Source organism: Pan troglodytes, chromosome Y (assembly GCF_028858775.2).
Source record: "Pan troglodytes isolate AG18354 chromosome Y, NHGRI_mPanTro3-v2.0_pri, whole genome shotgun sequence".
Taxonomy (NCBI): domain Eukaryota; kingdom Metazoa; phylum Chordata; class Mammalia; order Primates; family Hominidae; genus Pan; species Pan troglodytes.
This window is the reverse complement of record NC_072422.2, coordinates 28,659,732-28,680,611: the sequence shown is the minus strand read 5'-3', so window position 1 is coordinate 28,680,611 and position 20,880 is coordinate 28,659,732. Positions and strand designations below refer to the sequence as shown.

General features: G+C 38.5%; 1 pseudogene; it reads right to left on the bottom strand.

Moving 5' to 3' along the window:
• Window positions 1–20,880, bottom strand: part of LOC112209235 (anosmin-1-like) — a 184,898-nt pseudogene that overhangs the window by 71,273 nt on the left and 92,745 nt on the right.

Sequence of the window (20,880 nt, the reverse complement as noted above, 5' to 3'; positions counted from 1 at the left end):
CCCATAGGTCAAAAACCATGTCTCCTTCATTCCCACACCTCACAATGTCCCAGAAGAGAAACCTCTGCAATAGCAAATGTTCAATGAACAGCCTATATTTGCTGAACAAATAGCAAAACTTATTTTCTTACTCTTCCTTCAAGAATATGTGGAAATAAGAGACTAGTGCAATATTTATGCTAACCATTGCAAAAATGATAATCCCTACTCTGCTTGAAAGTCACCAAGGGAAGGGTGAAGATTTATCATAGTTATTTTGTACTGCCATATTTATCATATATTGTTTCAAGCAACTCAGATCTCTTTTCCAGTGTGGTCCTGTTACTCACACGTACATTCGCTCTGCTTTTTACAAAAATAAATACCAGAAAATAAAGCAATGCCAAAATGTTTACAAGATAGAACATTTTTATTGCATTGACCATAGACTAACTCATTACAAAAATAAATAAAAGATCAATTCCTGATAGGATAGAAATCCTAAAGTTAATTGATTATTGGTTTTAATAGAAGTAGCTCTCTATATTTTGTGTCAAGAAAAAAGCCATTAAAATTTGTTCAGAGTGATGAAAAACAAATCTTAACAAAGTGATCATTTAGTATCATTCTTGCATTGAACGTTGGCCAGCAGATGCCAGACAAATAGTTCTACAGAAGGGGTATGTGGATAAGAAGAGAGATAGTAGCCTCAGATAACATTTCATTATTTCCTTGATTCTTTGGTGTACAGTAAAAAAAAAAAAGATGACCAGTTCTTCAGACTAATAGAGCACATTCTCTGAGACTTCAGAATTTACTTTGCTCTTTGGCTTTCCCGTGTGTAATCCTCTAGAGTAAATACAGCTACAGTAAATACTCTAGCCTATGAAGAAACCTTAACTCACCAGAAGCCAGCCCAAGCAGCCCAATCCCCTCGCAGTAAGGTTTTAATCTTGAATGGCACTTACGGACCAACAGCCTTAAACAAATGTATTGAGCACAAGGGTGATGTCTGTTCAAATTTCTTCATTTAAAAATCTCTTTAATTATAATGAAGCATGACCCTGAAATACACATGTTAAGAAATGGTCCACCTGCTTTGCAATAAGGTCAGTTGGCTCCTTTGATTGGAAGTAGTTCTGGCACTCTGCTAGAATTGTGAGCAGATGAGGCTCAGCCCCTCTCAAGACCTCCAGCCCTCACTGCCGGTACACACAGTACTCAATGGCTGAACCAGCATCCCAACTGCATAACCAGATGTGTAGACTGGATCTCTTCTCAATATATTTTCTATTATGTAAATGATTAGCATTTTTCTCTTTAAAATTATTTTTGGACAAATTAGTCATCTGAAATCTAAACTATTCTGTTGAAAAATTTACAGACATTATTATATGGCACGTGCAATATGTAACATCCACTTTTTTTTCTTTAAAATGCAAAAAAAATTCTGTGAAATCAAGAGCAGAAAGCCAATGCTTTTTTAAAATGCTGAAAATATATGAATAGAAAAATCAATTAGGATAAGCAATCCACAGTTGCATACTCATTGTGAGATTTTACTATTAATATTAATTTTTTATCATGAGTCTAAATGATATTAAAATGTAGCAAGATCTATTGTTACAGTGATTTAATCACCACTTGATATCTCTTATAAAGGTAATTAGAACCTAGAATTTGTATTTATAACACATTAAGGTATTGGGCCACTTAATTCAAAATTGTTGAAAATTTATTTGTGAGAAGTTGTATAAATCCACTTATACAATTGGGTTCATTATACAACTGAATCTATTTATACAAATGAAGTTTAAATATTTTACATATTGATTATTTGTGGAAATATTAAATAAACTCTATGATCAGGTCTGTTTGAAAATAAACAGATTGACATCAAAGGAAGATATACATAACTGCAAGCCACAAATTAGTCTCAATCTTTATATTTGTAAAATTTTTTAACTTTTCTCTCTCCCTGCCCAAACCATTTTTGCCACAGTTAGAAGCCAAGGGAGGCCATGGGATTTGGCAGCAAAATAGTAAAACACACACCCTCTAGAAGAAAGATTGTCTCACCAAGCCATAAAATAGACTTAGAAAGTAATAGAAATAGAAAGGAAAAAGGAAGTGCCCCCAAATGCACTCATTTGTGTTCTACCTGTAGAAGATAAGCCTTTTAAACTTTCTACAACTATATGAAGGTTTGCATTTCATAGAACTAGTACCAGCAGGCATCTCCAATCATGTTAATATTTCCAACCCTTCACTTTGATGCTAATAATTTTATTTAAAAAGTAAAAGAAAGGATCTCTGCTCTTTGTTTTAAACTATAACACTAGTCTATGAAGATTAACTTACTTCCAGCCATCGGTCAAGCGCGGTTCTTATGGTGTAACTCAAATTCAGTGCTCAAATATAATAGGAGGCTGGGTGCGATGGCTCATGCCTGTAATCCCAGAACTCCAGGAAGCCAAGGCAGATGGACTACTTGAGATCAGGAGTTCAAGACCAGCCTGGCCAACATGGCAAAACCCCATCTCTACTAAAAATACAAAAATTAGTCAGGTGTGATGGTATATGCCTATAATCCCAGCTACTTGGGAGCCTGAGGCAGGAGAATCACTTGAACCCAGGAGGCTGAAGTTGCAGTGAGCTGAGATTGTGCCACTGCCCTCCAGCCTGCACAACGAGAGTGAGACTCTGTCTCAAAAAATATGTATATGTTTATATACACACACACATACATACACACACACATATATAATATGGAATTTTGTTGATCATTTCAGGACACTCATTGCTTTTAAAAACTCAAGAGACCAGTATATAAAGCTCTTGAAGCTATAAAATCAGTACTTTCCATTTACCCTTTGACAAATACAGCAGACTAAACAGAAAGTATGTATGGGTTTTTATAATTTAAAAATATTTTTAAATATTACTTCAATAAGTAATAAAAGTAAACACAGTACAGAGGTTGGTAAATGACAATATATTTAAAGGTTAGGAAAACAATCTGCCCACTTAAAGAGTATTGTGCTAATGACAATCTCAGTAATAAACTACTGGACCATGTGGAGGCTGGTGTCACATGTATACTTGCACCCCAATGCCAATTACAGATGACAGCAAATTGTAGGCACTCCATGAACATGTATTCAACTGAAATGCGCCAATACTTCTCCATGCATGTGACAGCAGCCCCTTTTAAAAGTAAACCAGTGGGTGGGCATGGTGGCTCACACCTATAATCCCAGCAATTTGGGAGGCTGAGGTGGGCAGATAAAAAGGTCAGGAGTTTGAGACCCGCCTGGCCAACATAGTGGAACCCTATCTCTACTAAAAATACAAAAAATTAGCCACGTGTGGTGGTGTGTGCCTGTAATCCCAGCTATTCAGAAGGCTAAGACAAGAGAATCACTTGAACCCAGGAGGCAGAAGTTGCAGTGAGCCAAGACTGCGCCATTGCACTCCAGTCTGGGTGACAGAGCAAGACTCCATCTCAAAAAAACAAACAAATGTAAACCATGGAAAATGTTAAGAAAATGTTATTTTGAATCTCCAAACAGCACTATTCAACAACACTTTAATACATGTTAATTAATAAATGAGAAGCTAAGGAGGAACTTCAGGTTTTCAATCTGTCCCATAGAATTTGGTTCTCCATATAGCACACTCTGTATCTAGTTTTATACACTTCATCTCTACAATGTAAAACAATCCCACATATTCACTAGCCTAAAATGATTCAGAAAGTAGTAATTTTTTAGATTAAAAATATTCTATATTGACAAATCTTTTAGTTGGCCTATTAGAGAAACAGATATGTAATAGATATAGATATATTTTGGGACAAGGTCTTACTCTGTTGCCCAGACTAGAGTGCAGTGGCATGATCATGGCTCAGTGAAACCTTGAATTCCTGTGCTCAGGTGATCCTTCCATCTCAGCCTGCCAAGTAGCTATGACTACAGGCACATGCTACCATGCCTGTTTAATTTTATTATGTTTGCAGAGATGGCAATGTCTTGCCATCTTGCTCAGGCTACTCCTGAACTACTGCCTCAGCCTCACAAAGTGCTGGAATTAAAGGGGTGAGCCACTGTACCAGACCTTAGTTGGCCTATCATATAATAATGCAATTATGCTCAGTGAACGTTTTCATTAGGGCTCCATAGATTCAAAATAAAAGTGACAGGAGAGCTAGCCCAAGTAAGAACAGATGTTAAATCTATTTCTGCTACCTACTACCAAAATCACTTAGGCATAGCCTGCAACCTCAGTTTCAGCAGCTGTAAACAGAGAGCAGGACTAGTTAATCTCAACACACCATGACTCTCACTCTTATCAAGGAAAGCAATGACACAGAATCTAGCGGAGACAGAGAGAAGGGGGGAATCTTATTTCACATTAGTTTGTTTGGAGCAATAAGAAGGTATCTTGGAAGTAGGAAAGACAGTGATCACGAGTATCCTAAGATTGCAAGATTGGTTTCTGTGATGACTGCACACAGGTTTTCTCCTCGCAAAGCCAAGCAATGGGTTGGAATGGACATATTCCCTGGGGCTTGGGGATATCTGACCTCCTCTCCTCTTCTGAGAGTGAAGAAGCAGCTGGACTCCAGGTTGGGAATGGCAACAGGGACTTCAAGTGGCTCATTAGCTAAGATGGTGAAGGAGTTGCTATGGGCTCTATTTGCCCTCGTTTTACACAAACTAACATATTCAGAGCCAGTGTCAAAGGTCCCAGGACATGGAAACCAGCCTTCCTTGAGGGGCTGCTGAAGAAAGCAAGAGAAAAATATCTACCTGCACATATATATCTTCTTGGCAAAACAACAATCTATTGACTTGATGGTCTTCATTACGCAAAAGTCATTGTCAGGTCAACAGTCTGTTTATTCTATTTGTAGCTGATTCCCATTGATTATCTCTCTCTCGCCACAAAAATCTAAGAGCTAATTTGTTGTAGAAGAATGACTTCAGTACTTTAACAAAAGTCCATCCAGTTTTGTTAAATGTAGTTTTACACTGAAAGTGTCTTTTTATACTTAATCATTTATTCCGGTCCTTTCTACAGTATTCCCTTTATTTTCAAGTGAAACAGGCAGAATTGAAATTCATACTAACTCTTCAATCCTTTTACAAACATGCATATTTTAATTTATATTATCTCTTTAAAACACTACAGGTTTTACAACTGGTTTTAAAAAGACCATTCCAAAAGCATCCTATTTTTATGGTGAATGCTACTCATACATAGCATAATCTGTAATGACAAATAAGATTTCATAATGACAGATGCTTTAGAAGTTAGATGGTTTTAAATTTTGCAAAAGTGATTTGCTGTAGTTTAAAGAAAGAGGCATGAACACAATAAAACTTTAAAACTATTAAAGAAATATTACTTGGTAAGAATAGAAAAGCAGCGATTATTTAGAATGTGAGACACACTACTTATGGCATGTTTCCAATAATAAAGAAAAAACACTGGATGAATTACATAGATTTCAGAGAAGAATATTCCCAAGTGAGAGCTAAAAGAAGATAGGATAAATACCTAACTTCTAAGAGATGTGCATGAGTGTTAGAGTAACACGGACTCCCAAAAATAGGCAGCCAGCACATAACTCAAAGCTGGTATTGATGAATACTGCTTTACACACATTTTTTAAAAGACTACCAGTATTTAGAAACAATATGGATTTGGCATATGTGTGTGAAAGACACAAAGAGGGAGAGGCATCTATTAATCTCTGTACTTTAATGAATACTGCCTGCTGACTGACTCTATATTAGGGGTCCCCGGCCCCTGGGCCTCTGAGTAGTGGTCTAACAGTCTGTGGTCTGTTAGGAACCAGTCCACATAGCAGGAGATGAGTGGTGGGTGAGTGAACAAAGCTTCATCCATATTTACAGCCTCTTCTCATCACTCATATTACCACATGAACCTCCTGTCAGATCATCAGTAGCTTTAGATTCTTACAGAAGCGGAAACTCTATTGTGAACTGCACATGTGAGAGATCTAGGTTGTGTGCTCTTTATGAGAATCTAATACCTGATGATTTATCATGGTCTCCCATCACCCCCAGATAGGACCATCTAGTTGCAGGAAAACAAGCTCAGGGCCCCCACTGATTCTATATTACGGTGAGTTGTATAATTATTTTATTACATATTACAAGGTAATAATAATAGAAATAAAATGGACAATAAATGTAATGTGTTTCAATCATCCCAAACCATCCCCTGCCGCCTCCCCCCATCAAGGTAAAATTGTCTTCCAAGAAACCAGTCCCTGTTGCCAAAGAGGCTGGGGACTGCTGCTCTATATTACTCTTTATGAGACCCAAAAAATTAACAAAACGTTATATGTCATAGTGTATTTTGATTGTATGTCAAACTATACATAATACAATGGAATCAGCTTGGCTTTTAAAAGACCTTAGTCCTGGCCAGATGTGGTGGCTCACACCTGTAATCCCAGTACTTCGGGAGGCTGAGGCGGGCAGATCACTTGAGGTCAGGAGTTCAAGACAAGCCTGGCTAACATTGTGAAATCCATCTCTACTAAAAAAACAAAAACAAAAACAAAACACACACACACACACACACACACACACACACACAAAACTTACCTGGGTATGGTAGGGCATGCCTGTAGTCCCAGCTACTTGGCAGGCTGAGGCAGGAGAATCTCTGGAACCTGGGATGGGGAGGCTGCAGTGGGCTGAGGCTGTGCCACTGCACACTGCACTCTAGCCTGAGAGACAGACACAGCAAGACACCGTCTCAACTAGAAAAAAAAAGAGGTTAGGCCAGGCACGGTGGCTCATGCCTGTAATCCCAGCACTTAGGAGGCCGAGGAGGGTGGATCATGAGGTCAGGGGATCGAGACCATCCTGGCTAACACAGTGAAACCCCATGTCCACTAAAAATACATAAAATTAGCCAGGCATGGTGGTGGGTGCCTGTAGTCCCAGCTACTCGGGAGGCTGAGGCAGGAGAATCACTTAAACCTGGGAGGTGCAGCTTGCAGAGAGCCCAGATCGTGCCACTGCACTCCAGCCTGGGCAACAGAGTGAGACTCCATCTCGGGAAAAAAAAAAAAAAAAGAGCTTAGTCCCACTTACAGAAAATGACAAGTAGCACTTGATATTAAGGAGCTAAGTGCTCTAGAAATGGCTTTTGAATATAAACTATTGCATCTGCTAAGCTGTTTGATAAATTGAACTCCATTGTCTAGAATCTCAAGGTACTAATCAAAATAGTTAAGATCTGTACAATGACACTAGTGTTCTTGGATTCTATCAGCAGAAAAAGCACAACACCATTATATTTATAGTGCATTTTTCAAGTGTGCATCTCCCAGCCTATTTTCCAGGGATTTCAATCAATTTATTACTCCAATGTACCCAGTAGAGCTTACTTGAATCAGTCTGACTAGAGAAAAGACAAATAAAGACAAAAACCTTCCTGAATTGTTGCTGTCCATCGCATATGTCAAATTAAAAAGAATTAATATGAATGACTTGCTCTACCCCAAGTCGAGTTAATATGGCTAATATTTATGGGTCCATGAATATGTTAAGATTCTGTATATGATATAAAATACATTTTCTTAAGATTTTATGTTTTGTGGACTTTTCACACTTACAATGGACACCCTTCCCTAGGCACACACAGATTTCTGTGGCACTGCATGTCTCTTCACACCCCCAGTAATGCCCCTTATCTTTGTACAGAGTCTTGGGTACTTGGTAGGTGGGTCCACACCCATTCAAAGAACATTTCTTGACCCCAGAGCACTCATTGTCAACTTCGCAGCTTTCAACGCAGGAGGCCGCAAATCCACTGGCTTTCTCAGGAGCTGGACAGTCCCCCTGCTTCACCAACAGGGTGTATTTGAGGAACTCACAACTGGTAAAGCATTCATAGTTCTCCTTGGGGGAGAGAGGCTAAGTCAAAGAAGAATTTTTTAAAAAATATTCCATTAAAGACACAAAGTCTGATTTCCAAGGCATCTGAAAGGAAGTTCTACATTTTTTTCCCATCAAGCTTTTGCTTGAATGTTTGACAAAATACATATATTGGTTTTCTCCTATCAAAGTGACAATTTATGCTGATTCCTCAAAGGAATATAATCCATGAGTGATTATTTTATATTGTATGCAACACACACACACTGTGTATATGCACTCACATTCACAGATCACATATTCCACCTTGGTTCCAAGATGTTTGTCAAAAAAACTGATTATAAATAACCTGTTCAGTACAACTTGAGGGCCCTTTTTGGATTCTATAGACTACATGTATTTTCATTTTATAACAAGCCACTCTCCCTAATTTTTTCTTTCTTTCTTTCTTTCTTTTTTTTATGGATAAGATCTCGCCTTATCACCAGGCTGGAGTGCAGTGGTGCAATCATAGCTCACTGCAGCCTTGAAATCCCAGTCTCAGGGAATCCTCCTGCCTCAGCCTCCCAGCAAAATAGAACTAAAAGCACAAACCACCATCCCAAGCCAATTTTTATTTTTCATAGAGATCAGGTCTTGCTATGTTGCATAGGGTGGTCTCAAGTCCTGGCCTCAAGCAATCCTCATGCCTAGGCCTCCCAAAGCCATTGGGATAACAGGCATGAGCCTTCACACCTGGTTATTTTTTCATATATATTAATATTCATCAAAATAACAGTAGTTCTGTAAAACTTTACAGTTCTACAATGGTAACATATTTGTTGGTATTATATAGTACAGTTGTCTAGGCCTCCTAATTGAACATATTTCAAAAATTTCCAGTCTTTATTGTGAATATGAAATTGTCAATCAGTTGTGCAGTAAAAGAATGTGAATCTGGTTTAAAAATCAGCCCACACCTATGTTATCTGTAAAATAGTTGGGATTTGAACAGCATCTTGCTGAGGACATTTTGGTTGAGCCCAGAATCTACCAACCATTAGTGAGAATAGCATACCCTGGACTTATTAGAGGAATGTATTATTTAAAAAGTGTGAGTAATGTCAAAGAGCCACTTTTCAAATGCCTCTTTTTCATTAGGAAAAAATGGTTAGAAAAAGCATTTGGTTATCCCTGCAATCAGAAGATAATGGCTTCTTTCTGCCATGGAATGGAGGAGTTGCTGAGACTTCTAAAAGCTGCCCCACCCAGGGAAAGAAAGAGGAAGGATGTTCTCTGTGCTCTTGCCCTCTTTTTTCCTTAAGGAAGACAACAGTCAAGACAGCTCCACAAGCCCCAGCCCTAACCTTAACTACCTTTTTGCTTTATAGAAGATAGCAGAAAAGATGAACACCATAACTTTAACTTTTACCCCAAGCCTCCTTTTATCCTTATGGGAGATGGTTTCCATGATAACTACTATTCCATTAAAGACACATGAAGTCTTCTTGAATGTTTGACAAAATAGATGTGTTCGTTTTCTTTTATCCCATCAAAGTGGCATTTTCTCCTATCAAAATGCATTTTCATGTGGAACATCTGTGCACAGCCAGGTTAAATTTCACTGCCTTTCTTCTACCTAGGGGCGGCCATGTTGTCATGAATGGAATGTAATCAGCAAACTTCTGTGCCACTGTGGACCAAGGCTTGCAGGTGGTAGGGGGTGGCACCCCCATGTTCTTATTAGCAAGATGTGGGTGGCGCCACAGCTGTAGAGACTGGTGGGGCCACAAGAGGAGAGATGCCAGGATACTGTCTGCCCGCATGGAGGAAGACAGCACCCTGCCGGGAATTGTGCCTTAAAGTGCTCCATGGGCAAAGAAGCAAGTATGCATGTTTTGAACAATTGTACATGTCAAGCTCCATTTGTGACAACAATTCAGGCTACCTGAACCAATGCAAATGCCATGGTTCCCCAACGTTGGAAGTGGAAGATGAGCAAGGAGGACACTTTCTGTTTATGTGATGTCACAACAGGGTTAGGAATATAAGAAATAAATGTGGTGGCTTTGGTGAACAGAAGTCCAGGGGGAGAATAGGAACATCATGCAGCTCACTACCAGCATTCTGCATGATGCTCCACAGTGATCCCTAACCAGGGCTCATTACTGGTAACATCTGGAAACACCTGGGTTACACCTGGACGATACCTGGCAACACTCGCCTGTGTGCTGCCTGCTGCTCCTCCCTGATGACTAAATATGGCTCTGCACCATCGTGACACCTGGGTAACACTGGGTCATCCCTACCATTGCCTGGTAATGCCTTGGCAACACCTGGAAAACATCTGGTAAGTCCTGCCCATGTATTGCTGTTGCTTCTCAATAGTAGTTGAATATAACTCCCTACCACCAGGTTACACTTACTAAACCTGCCAGCATGCTGCCAGCTACTCCTCACTGCTAAATGAGCATGACTTTTTAGTCAGATAGGTGTCTGGTGGCACCTAGGTACCCTGGAGACAGGGGGTTATCTAGGAAAGACATGGTGAAAGATTTGCGATATTAACCAGAGTATTTCACACAATGGTAGAGGTATATTAATTAAACAACAAAACAAGGCCAGGCATGGTGGCTCACATCTGTAATCCTGGGTGGCAGCACTTTGGGAGGCCGAGGTGGGTGGATCACCTGAGGTCAGGAGTTCAAGAGCAGCTTGGGCAACATGGTGAAACACTGTCTCTACTAAAAATACAAAAATTAGCTGGGTGCAGTGGCACATGTCTGTAATCCCAGCTACTCAGGATACTGAGGCAGAAGAATTGCTTGAGCCCGGGAGGTGGAGGTTGCAGTGAATTGAGATTGCACCATTACACTCCAGCCTGATGACAGAGACTCCATCTTAAAAAAAAAAAAAAAAAAAAAAGGAAAAAAGAGAAAAGAAAACAAAAAAGAGCAGCAGAGAAAAGAAAACAGAAAAGAAAAGAAAACCACCTCACCATCATCAAAGTCTCTAATGGGAGGTGGGAGATTGGGAGGACAAATGTTTCTAACTCTTTTCCAAAAAGATAGCTAGTTCACTAATTTTAGTCTATGATTCTCATGTTGATGATGACTGGAAATGCCATTGAAGACTCAAAACATAACTTCACAAGGGAATATCCAAGTAATCCCAGGTAACTACAATTTCAACGTAAATTATTCTCCACAGTCTCACATGGTTCTTTTTCCCAAACAATGTTGAATTAAAATATATGTAAGAGTTAAGACAGCAAATGTTATATTATTTGCATTTTACCAGAATTAAAATAAATAAATAAAATGGACAGAAAGTTTTTATACTATGAGAATGTGTGCAGCACCAAATACTATTGTTTGGTAGTGACAATAATCTTTCTGATATTGCAAATTTAATGGATGACAAAGCAACAGTACTTCATTACAAGTTAAATACAATTAAATGCCTGTTCTTTTCTTAGATTAATTAACAAAAGGAAAATGGTAGAAATACTAGCTAGAAAAAGTATAATTTCAAGTTTTGAATTGCAATTGTAGGTATAAGATAAAGATATTTGTTAGTTACTAATCATTTATAAAATGTGAAAATGACATGAATTGGCTGTCCTAAAATTACTTTTCAATTTAAGAACTTTAAAGCTTAGAAGAAAAGTCATGGTGTCATTATTGAGTTATGACAAATTTGAAGCTAAGTAATTAAAAAGAAACTTTACAAGCATTTAAAGTATCATCAATTCTCAAGGTTTTTTCTCATACTCTCTTTTACAGTTCATTTTTCTGTTAGCTGTTAGATGTGTTTTACTTCACTGAGTTTTGAAGTTCTAAATTTAGTTTCAAATCTAAGTAATCAAAGAAATATGCTAACAGATTTGTGACAATTGTGTAGTATTTGCCAACTTTCTTCTTTCAACAAAATGTATACATTATACGCACTGAAAGAAAATACTTAGTTACCAAAATCACTGGCCACTGCCTCAGGGCTGAGATTTCCAAGTAGAAATATTTGTTTCCTGCTTGGTAACTTGGAAATCACAAAGACTTAGTTTGCATCATATATAATGAAATCAACTCAGTTCATAATTCTTCACCTATGAAAATAGAGCATGAGTCAAGAGTCAGATAAAGTTTGGATCCTCTATTCATATGTTATTCTAATTATCTATATGCCAACTGCCACATCCTTGAACTTTGAGAGACAGGAAAACAGAAGCCATGCTTCCTTATCTTCATTACTTACTGAACTACTGGGGCAGACGTAAATACAAATAATAAACAAAGACAGTGAGCTAGAACAGTTATGAAGCATGTGTTCCCAATGACCAGAAAAGGAGAATGATCATAATTAGCCCAACAATTTAGATCTTCTAGTCAATATGAGAGTTGTTTTGTATGGATATTCATTTTTTTCCTTTTTGGTAAGAATTCAAAAATGTTTTTTATGATTATTTTGGGGATCATAGAAACAAATATATTCATCTTTGCACTCAAGGTTTATGGACAGGTATATAATCTTGAAATAATACAGGTTACATTATGAATATTATATGAAGTAACACACACAAAGATCTAGAGACTATTGTGCATAGTTGGCCCCCAATACATACTCAATAAGAGTTAAGTAATTTGTGTCTTTTTTCCACTGTTACAAGTTTACCCTTGAACATTTCAAATTTCTTCTGGCATACTGACAAAATTTTTAAGAGATCCAAAGACAGAAGGTATTCTCTACATTTTTCTACGGTGTGTCCAGCCACTAGAATCCAACCTACTATTTCCAGCAAGCACTGGAATCTGCATCTAAGAAATTGCAACACATAATTAAATGAAGTTCATCTTAGAGTAGTGTGGATTTGCTACAGGAGTCTTACAGAGGAGCTTTATTTAACTGTTCTTTGTTTATTTGTATCAAAGGCAAATTTTGATGCTGTCTATTAATTATCTTCCATAATTCTCTTGGATTAGGTTAAAAAATATTATTTGTCAGGATATAAATTAGAGAATATACGATATGTGTACACAAGGTCTCTCTCTAGGTCATTAATCATAGTTTAATGAGAATTTACTAACTGAATGGAATAAGGAGAGAAATATGCATAGGTCAGAGAAAATGCTGTGTGAATATTAATACTCTAAATATAAAGAAAATGTATAAATTGGTCTCCAGTAGGAAATCCTGTGAACAAAGATAATTTAAGTGTCATAAAAGTATGATCATTAAGCATGTAAAATTTCATGTAATAATAAAAGTTAATTGTTTAGAGACTTAAGAGGAATGTGAAAATATTGGAAAAGGACTTATTCAAATCAGTATGCATGTAATACCCATCAATTTTATGGTAAATAAAGACATGTGTGACAAGAGATATATACGTGGTCCATGTTCTATTTCCTGATAGTACAATTATATATAAGAGCATGAAGACAAGATAGTAAGACAATGAAATGAGATGAAAGGGGATAGAAAAGAGTTAAAAACAAAAATGTAAAATATGAAAAAAAACCCATAAAGTTAAGAAATAAACTAGAAATATCAAGGATCACTTGCGGTCAGGAGTTCAAGACCTGACTGGCCAATATGGAGAAATCCTGTCTCTCCTAAATATACAAAACTTAGCTGGGCGTGGTGGTGCATGCCTGTAATCCCAGCTACCTGGGAGGCTGAGAGAGGAGAATCACTTGAACCTGGGAGGCAGAGGTTGCAGTGAGTTGATATTGCACCACTGCACTCCGGCTGGGTGACAGAATGAGACTCTGTCTAAAAAAAAAAAAAAAAGAACTATCAAGGAATTAAACAGAAAAATCTATAAACAAATAAACAAAGGGCAGGTTATGTTCTAGGAATAACTGAAAAGAACAAGCAACACTGGAATGTATCTTGTGCTTCTGAACTCCAAAGGGAAAACTATCATTTTTCAGGCATCCAGGTAAAAAAGGCAAACTGATTATGGGAAAGAAAATATGATTGCTACCAAATGTCTCCCTACTAAACTTAGTGTATGAAGCTAACAAAGCAATGTCTATATAATTCTGAGGAAAATAAACTCTGTGTGAGTGTGTGTGTTTTTTGGGAGGAAGGGCAGGGGGCACTATGTACCATGCAATGGCAAAACCTGGCCATTCTACCATAAACAGAAAACAGGAACAAATGGGCTAGTACCATAGTAAAATAAAGTAATACTTATACAAGGAAGAAAGTTGTCCAGTCCAAGTATACTTCAGATATAACTGTAGGTAAAATTTCTCATGCACAAACTGAAAGAAAACACCATCTGTAGATCCTTTTTGAAAACAAAGATACAAATTAAATTTACAGGTAGTCCCAGCAACTCGGGAGGCTGAGGCAGGAGCATGGCCTGAACCCAGGAGGCAGAGCTTGCAGTGAGTGGAGATTGAGCAACTGCACTCCAGCCTGGGTGACAGAGTGAGACTCCTTCTCAAAAGGAAAAAAAAGGTGGGGGGAGGAGTCAAGACAGCCAAAGAGGAACAGCTCTGGCCTACAGCTCCCAGCATGAGTGACGCAGAAGACGGGTGATTTCTCCATTTCCATCTGAGGTACCAGGTTCATGTCACTAGGGAGTGCCAGACAGTGGGTGCAGGACAGTGGGTGCAGCGCACCATGCATGAGCTGAAGCAAGGCAAGGCATTGCCTCACTTGGGAAGCACAAGTGGTCAGGGAGTTCCCTTTCCTGGTCAAGGAAAGTGGTGACAGACGGCACCTGGAAAATCGGGTCACTCCCACCCAAATACTGCGCTTTTCCGACGGGCTTAGGAAATGGCGCACAAGGAGATTATATCCCACACATGGCTCAGAGGGTCCTACGCCCACAGAGTCTTGCTGATGCTACCACAGCAGTCTGAGCTCAAACTGCAAGGCAGCAGTGCAGCTGGGAGAGGGGGGCCCGCCATTGCCCAGGCTTGCTTAGGCAAACAAAGCAGCTGGGAAACTCGAACTGGGTGGAGCCCACCACAGCTCAAGGAGGCCTGCCTGCCTCTGTAGGCTCCACCTCTGGGGGCAGGGCACAGACAAACAAAAAGACAGCAGTAACCTCTGCAGACTTAAATGCACCTGCCTGACAGCTTTGAAGAAAGCAGTGGTTCTCCCAGCACGCAGCTGGAGATCTGAGAATGGGCAGACTGCCTCCTCAAGTGGGTCCCTGACCCCTGACCCCTGAGCAGCCTAACTGGAAGGCACCCCCTAATAGGGACAGACTGACACCTCACACAGCCAGGTACTCCTCTGGGACAAAACTTCCGGAGGAACAATCAGACAACAGCATTCATGGTTCATGAAAATCCACTGTTCTGCAGACACCGCTGCTGATACCCAGGCAAACAGGGTCTGGAGTGGACCTCTAGCAAACTCCAACAGACCTGCAGCTGAGGGTCCTGTCTGTTAGAAGGAAAACTAACAAACAGAAAGGACATCCACACCAAAAACCCATCTGCACATCACCAGCATCAAAGACCAAAAGTAGATAAAACCACAAAGATGGGGAAAAAACAGAGCAGAAAAACTGGAAACTCTAAAAAGCAGAGTGCCTCTCCTCCTCCAAAGGAACACAGTTCCTCACCAGCAACGGAACAAAGCTAGATGGAGAATGACTTTGGTAAGTTGAGAGAAGAAGGCTTCAGACGATCAATCTACTACAATCTACAGGAGGAAATTCAAACCAAAGGCAAAGAAGTTGAAAATTTTGAAAAAAATCTAGATGAATGTATAACTAGAATAATCAATAGAGAGAAGTGCTTAAAGGAGCTGATGGAGCTGAAAGCCACGACTCGAGAACTATGTGAAGAATGCAGAAGCCTCAGGAGCTGATGTGATCAACTGGAAGAAAGGGTATCAGTGATGGAAGATGAAATGAATGAAATGAAGCAAGAAGGGAAGTTTAGAGAAAAAAGAATACAAAGAAATGAACAAAGACTCCAAGAAATATGGGACTATGTGAAAAGACCAAATCTATGTCTAATAGGTGTACCTGAAAGTGACAGGGAGAATGGAACCGAGTTGGAAAACACTCTGCAGGATATTATCCAGGAGAACTTCCCCAATCTAGCAAGGCAGGCCAACATTCAGATTCAGGAAATACAGAGAATGCCACAAAGATACTCCTCGAGAAGAGCAACTCCAAGACACATAATTGTCAGATTCACCAAAGTTGAAATGAAGGAAAACATGTTAAGGGCAGCCAGAGAGAAAGGTCGGGTTACCCACAAAGGGAAGCCCATCAGACTAAGAGCAGATCTCTCAGCAGAAACTCTACAAGCCAGAAGAGAGTGGGGGCCAATATTCGACATTCCTAAAGAAAAGAATTGTCATCCCAGAATTTCATATCCAGGCAAACTAAGCTTCATAAGTGAAGGAGAAATAAAATACTTTACAGACAAGCAAATGCTGAGAGATTTTGTCACCACCAGGCCTGCCCTAAAAGAGTTCCTGAAAGAAGCACTAAACATGGAAAGGAACTGGTAACAGCCACTACAAAATCATGCCAAAATGTAAAGACCATCGAGACTAGGAAGAAACTGCATCAACTAATGAGTAAAATAACCAGCTAACATCATAATGGCAGGATCAAATTCATACATAACAATATTAACTTTAAATATAAATGGACTAAATGCTCCAATTAAAAGACACAGACTGGAAAATTGGTTAAAGAGTCAACATCCATCAGTGTGCTGTATTCAGGAAACCCATCTCCTATGCAGAGAAACACATAGGCTCAAAATAAAAGGATGGAGGAAGATCTACCAAGCAAATGGAAAACAAAAAAAGGCAGAGGTTGCAATCCTAGTCTCTGATAAAACAGACTTTAAACCAACAAAGATCAAAAGAGACAAAGAAGGCCATTACAGAATGGTAAAGGGATCAATTCAACAAGAAGAGCTAACTATCCTAAATATATATGCACCCAATACAGGAGCACCCAGATTTATAAAGCAAGTCCTGAGTGACCTACAAAGAGACTTAGACTCCCACACAATAATAATGGGAGACTTTAACACCCCACTGTCAACATTAGACAGATCAATGAGAAAGAAAGTTAACAAGGATACCCAGGAATTGAACTCAGCTCTGCACCAAGCAGACCTAATAGACATCCACAGAACTCTCCCCTCCAAATCAACAGAATATACATTTTTTTTCAGTACTACACCACACAACACCTATTCCAAAATTGAACACACGTAGTTGGAAGTAAAGCTCTCTTCAGCAAATGTAAAAGACCAGAAATTATAACAAACTGTCTCTCAGACCACAGTGAAATCAAACTAGAACTCAAGATTAAGAAACTCACTCAAAATGGCTCAACTACATGGAAACTGAACAACCTGCTCCTGAATGACTACTGGGTACATAACGAAATGAAGGCAGAAATAAAGGTGTTCTTTGAAACCAAGGAGAACAAAGACACAACATACCAGAATCTCTGGCACACACTCAAAGCATTGTGTAGAGAGAAATTTATAGCACTAAATGCCCACAAGAGAAAGCAGGAAACATCCAAAATTGACACCCTAACATCACAATAAAAAGAACTAGAAAAGCAAGAGCAAACATTCAAAAGCTAGCAGAAGGCAAGAAATAACTAAAATCAGAGCAGAACTGCAGGAAATAGAGACACAAAAAACCCTTCAAAAAATTAATGAATCCAGGAGCTGGTTTTTTGAAAGGATCAACAAAACTGATAGACTGCTAGCAAGACTAACAAAGAAAAAAAGAGAGAACAGTAAAATAGACACAATAAAAAATGATAAAGGGGATATCACCACCAATCCCACAGAAATACAAACTACCATCAGAGAATACTACAAACACCTCTATGAAAATAAAGTTGAAAATCTAGAAGAAATGGATAAATTCCTCGACACATACACTCTCCCAAGACTAAATGAGGAAGAAGTTGAATCTCTGAATACACCAATAACAGGCTCTGAAATTGTGGCAATAATCAATAGCTTACCAACCAAAAAGAGTCCGGGACCAGATGGATTCACAGCCGAATTCTACCAGAGGTACAAGGAGGAACTGGTACCATTCCTTCTGAAACTATTCCAATCAATAGAAAAACAGGGAATCCTCCCTAACTCATTTTATGAGGCCAGCATCATCCTGATACCAAAGCTGACACAACCAAAAAAGAGAATTTTAGACCAATATCCTTGATGAACATTGATGCAAAAATCCTCAATAAAATACTGGCAAACCGAATTTAGCAGCACATCAAAAACCTTATCCACCATGATCAAGTGGGCTTCATCCCTGGGATGCAAGGCTCATTCAATATATGCAAATCAATAAATGTAATCCACCATATAAACAGAATCAAAGACAAAAACCACATGATTATCTCAACAGATGCAGAAAAGGCCTTTGACAAAATTCAACAACGCTTCATGCTAAAAACTCTCAATAAATTAGGTACTGATGGGACGTATCTCAAAATAATAAGAGCTATCTACGACAAACCCACAGCCAATATCATACTGAATGGGCAAAAACTGGAAGCATTCCCTTTGAAAACTGGCACAAGACAGGGATGCACTCTCTCACCACTCCTATTCAACATAGTGTTGGAAGTTCTGGCCACGGCAATTAGGCAGGAGAAGGAAATAAAGGGTATTCAATTAGGAAAAGAGAAAGTCAAATTATCCCTGTTTGCAGACGACATGATTGTATATCTAGAAATCCCCATTGTCTCAGCCCAAAATCTCCTTAAGCTTATAAGAAACTTCAGCAAAGTCTCAGGATACAAAATCAATGTATAAAAATCACAAGCATTCTTATACACTAATAACAGACAAACAGAGAGCCAAATCATGAATGAATTCCATTCACAATTGCTTCAAAGAGAGTAAAATATCTAGGAATCCAACTTACAAGGGACGTGAAGGACCTCTTCAAGGAGAACTACAAACCATTGCTCAATGAAATAAAAGAGGATACAAACAAATGGAAGAATATTCCATGCTCACGGGTAGGAAGAATCAATATCATGAAAATGGCCATATTGCCCATGGTAATTTATAGATTCAATGCCATCCCCATCAAGCTACCAATGATTATCTTCACAGAATTGGAAAAAACTACTTTAAAGTTCATATGGAAACAAAAAAGACCCCGCATCACCAAATCAATCCTAAGCCAAAAGAGCAAAGCTGGAGGCATCACATTACCTGACTTCAAACTATACTACAAGGCTACAGTAACAAAAACAGCATGGTACTGGTATCAAAACAGAGATATAGATCAATGGAGCAGAACAGAGCCCTCAGAAATAATGCCGCATATCTACAACCATCTGATCTTTGACAAACCTGAGAAAAACAAGCAATGGGGAAAGGATTCCCTGTTCAATAAATGGTGCTAGGCAAACTAGCTAGCCATATGTATGAAGCTGAAACTGGATCCCTTCCTTACACCTTGTACAAAAATTAATTCAAGATGGATTAAAGACTTAAACGTTAGACCTAAAACCATAAAAACCATAGAAGAAAACCTAGGCATTACCATTCAGGACATAAGCATAGGCAAGGACTTCATATCTAAAACAGCAAAAGCAATGGCAACAAAAGCCAAAATTGACAAATGGGATCTAATTAAACTAAAGAGCTTCTGCACAGCAAAATAAACTACCATCAGAGTGAACAGGCAACCTACAAAATGGGAGAAAATTTTCGCAACCTAGTTATCTGACAAAGGGCTAATATCCAGAATCTACAATGAACTCAAACAAATTTACAAGAAAAAAACAAACAACCCCATCAAAAAGTGGTCAAAGGATATGAACAGACACTTCTAAAAGAAGATATTTATGCAGCCAAAAGACACATGGAAAAATGCTCACCATCACTGGCCATCAGAGAAATGCAAATCAAAATCACAATGAGATACCATCTCTTACCAGTTAGAATGGCAATCATTAAAAAGTCAGGAAACAACAGGTGCTGGAGAGGATGTGGAGAAATAGGAACACTTTTACACTGTTGGTGGGACTGTAAACTAGTTCAACCATTGTGGAAGTCGGTATGGCGATTCCTCAGGGATCTAGAACTAGAAATACCATTTCACCCAGTCATCCCATTACTGGGTATATACCCAAAGGACTATAAATCATGCTGCTGTAAAGACACATGCACATGTATGTTTATTGTGGCACTATTTACATGTATATTTACATGTATATTTATTGTGGCACATAGCAACGACTTGGAACCAACCCAAATGTCCAACAATGATAGACTGGATTAAGAAAATGTGGCACATATACACCATGGAATATTATGTAGCCATAAAAAATGATGAGTTCATGTCCTTTGTAGGGACATGGATGAAATTGGAAATCATCATTCTCAGCAAACTATCGCAAGGACAAAAAAACCAAACACTTCATGTTCTCACTCATAGATGGGAATTGAACAATGAGAACACATGGACACAGGAAGGGGAACATCACACTCTGGGGACTGTTGTGGGGTGGGGGGGATGGGGGAGGGATAGCATTAGGAGATATACCTAATGCTAAATGACGAGTTAATGGATGCAGCACACCAGCATGGCACATGTATACATATGTAACTAACCTGCACATTGTGCACATGTACCCTAAAACTTAAAGCATAATAATAATAAAAAAAGAAAGGAAATAAATGAAAAAAAAACATTTACAAAATAAAGAATAAACAAATTGGAAACGAATTAGTAAATTTAGTAATCACATTTCTACACACATAAATATGAAACTGAAATTAAATAAAATAAGAATGATGGCTAGGAGAGAGAATTTGCTATAATAAAATTAAGAACTTTAAAACAATAATATGTTAGAAAAACTGATAGGTGGAAAGAGTGTGGAGAAAACGTATGCGTGTGACTTATCATGAACTTAATATTAGAACATTAGTAAATAATAAAACAAATATGGAATTCAAAGAGTAAGAATTCCAACCTTATAATGTCTTTTATAATCTTTTCTAAT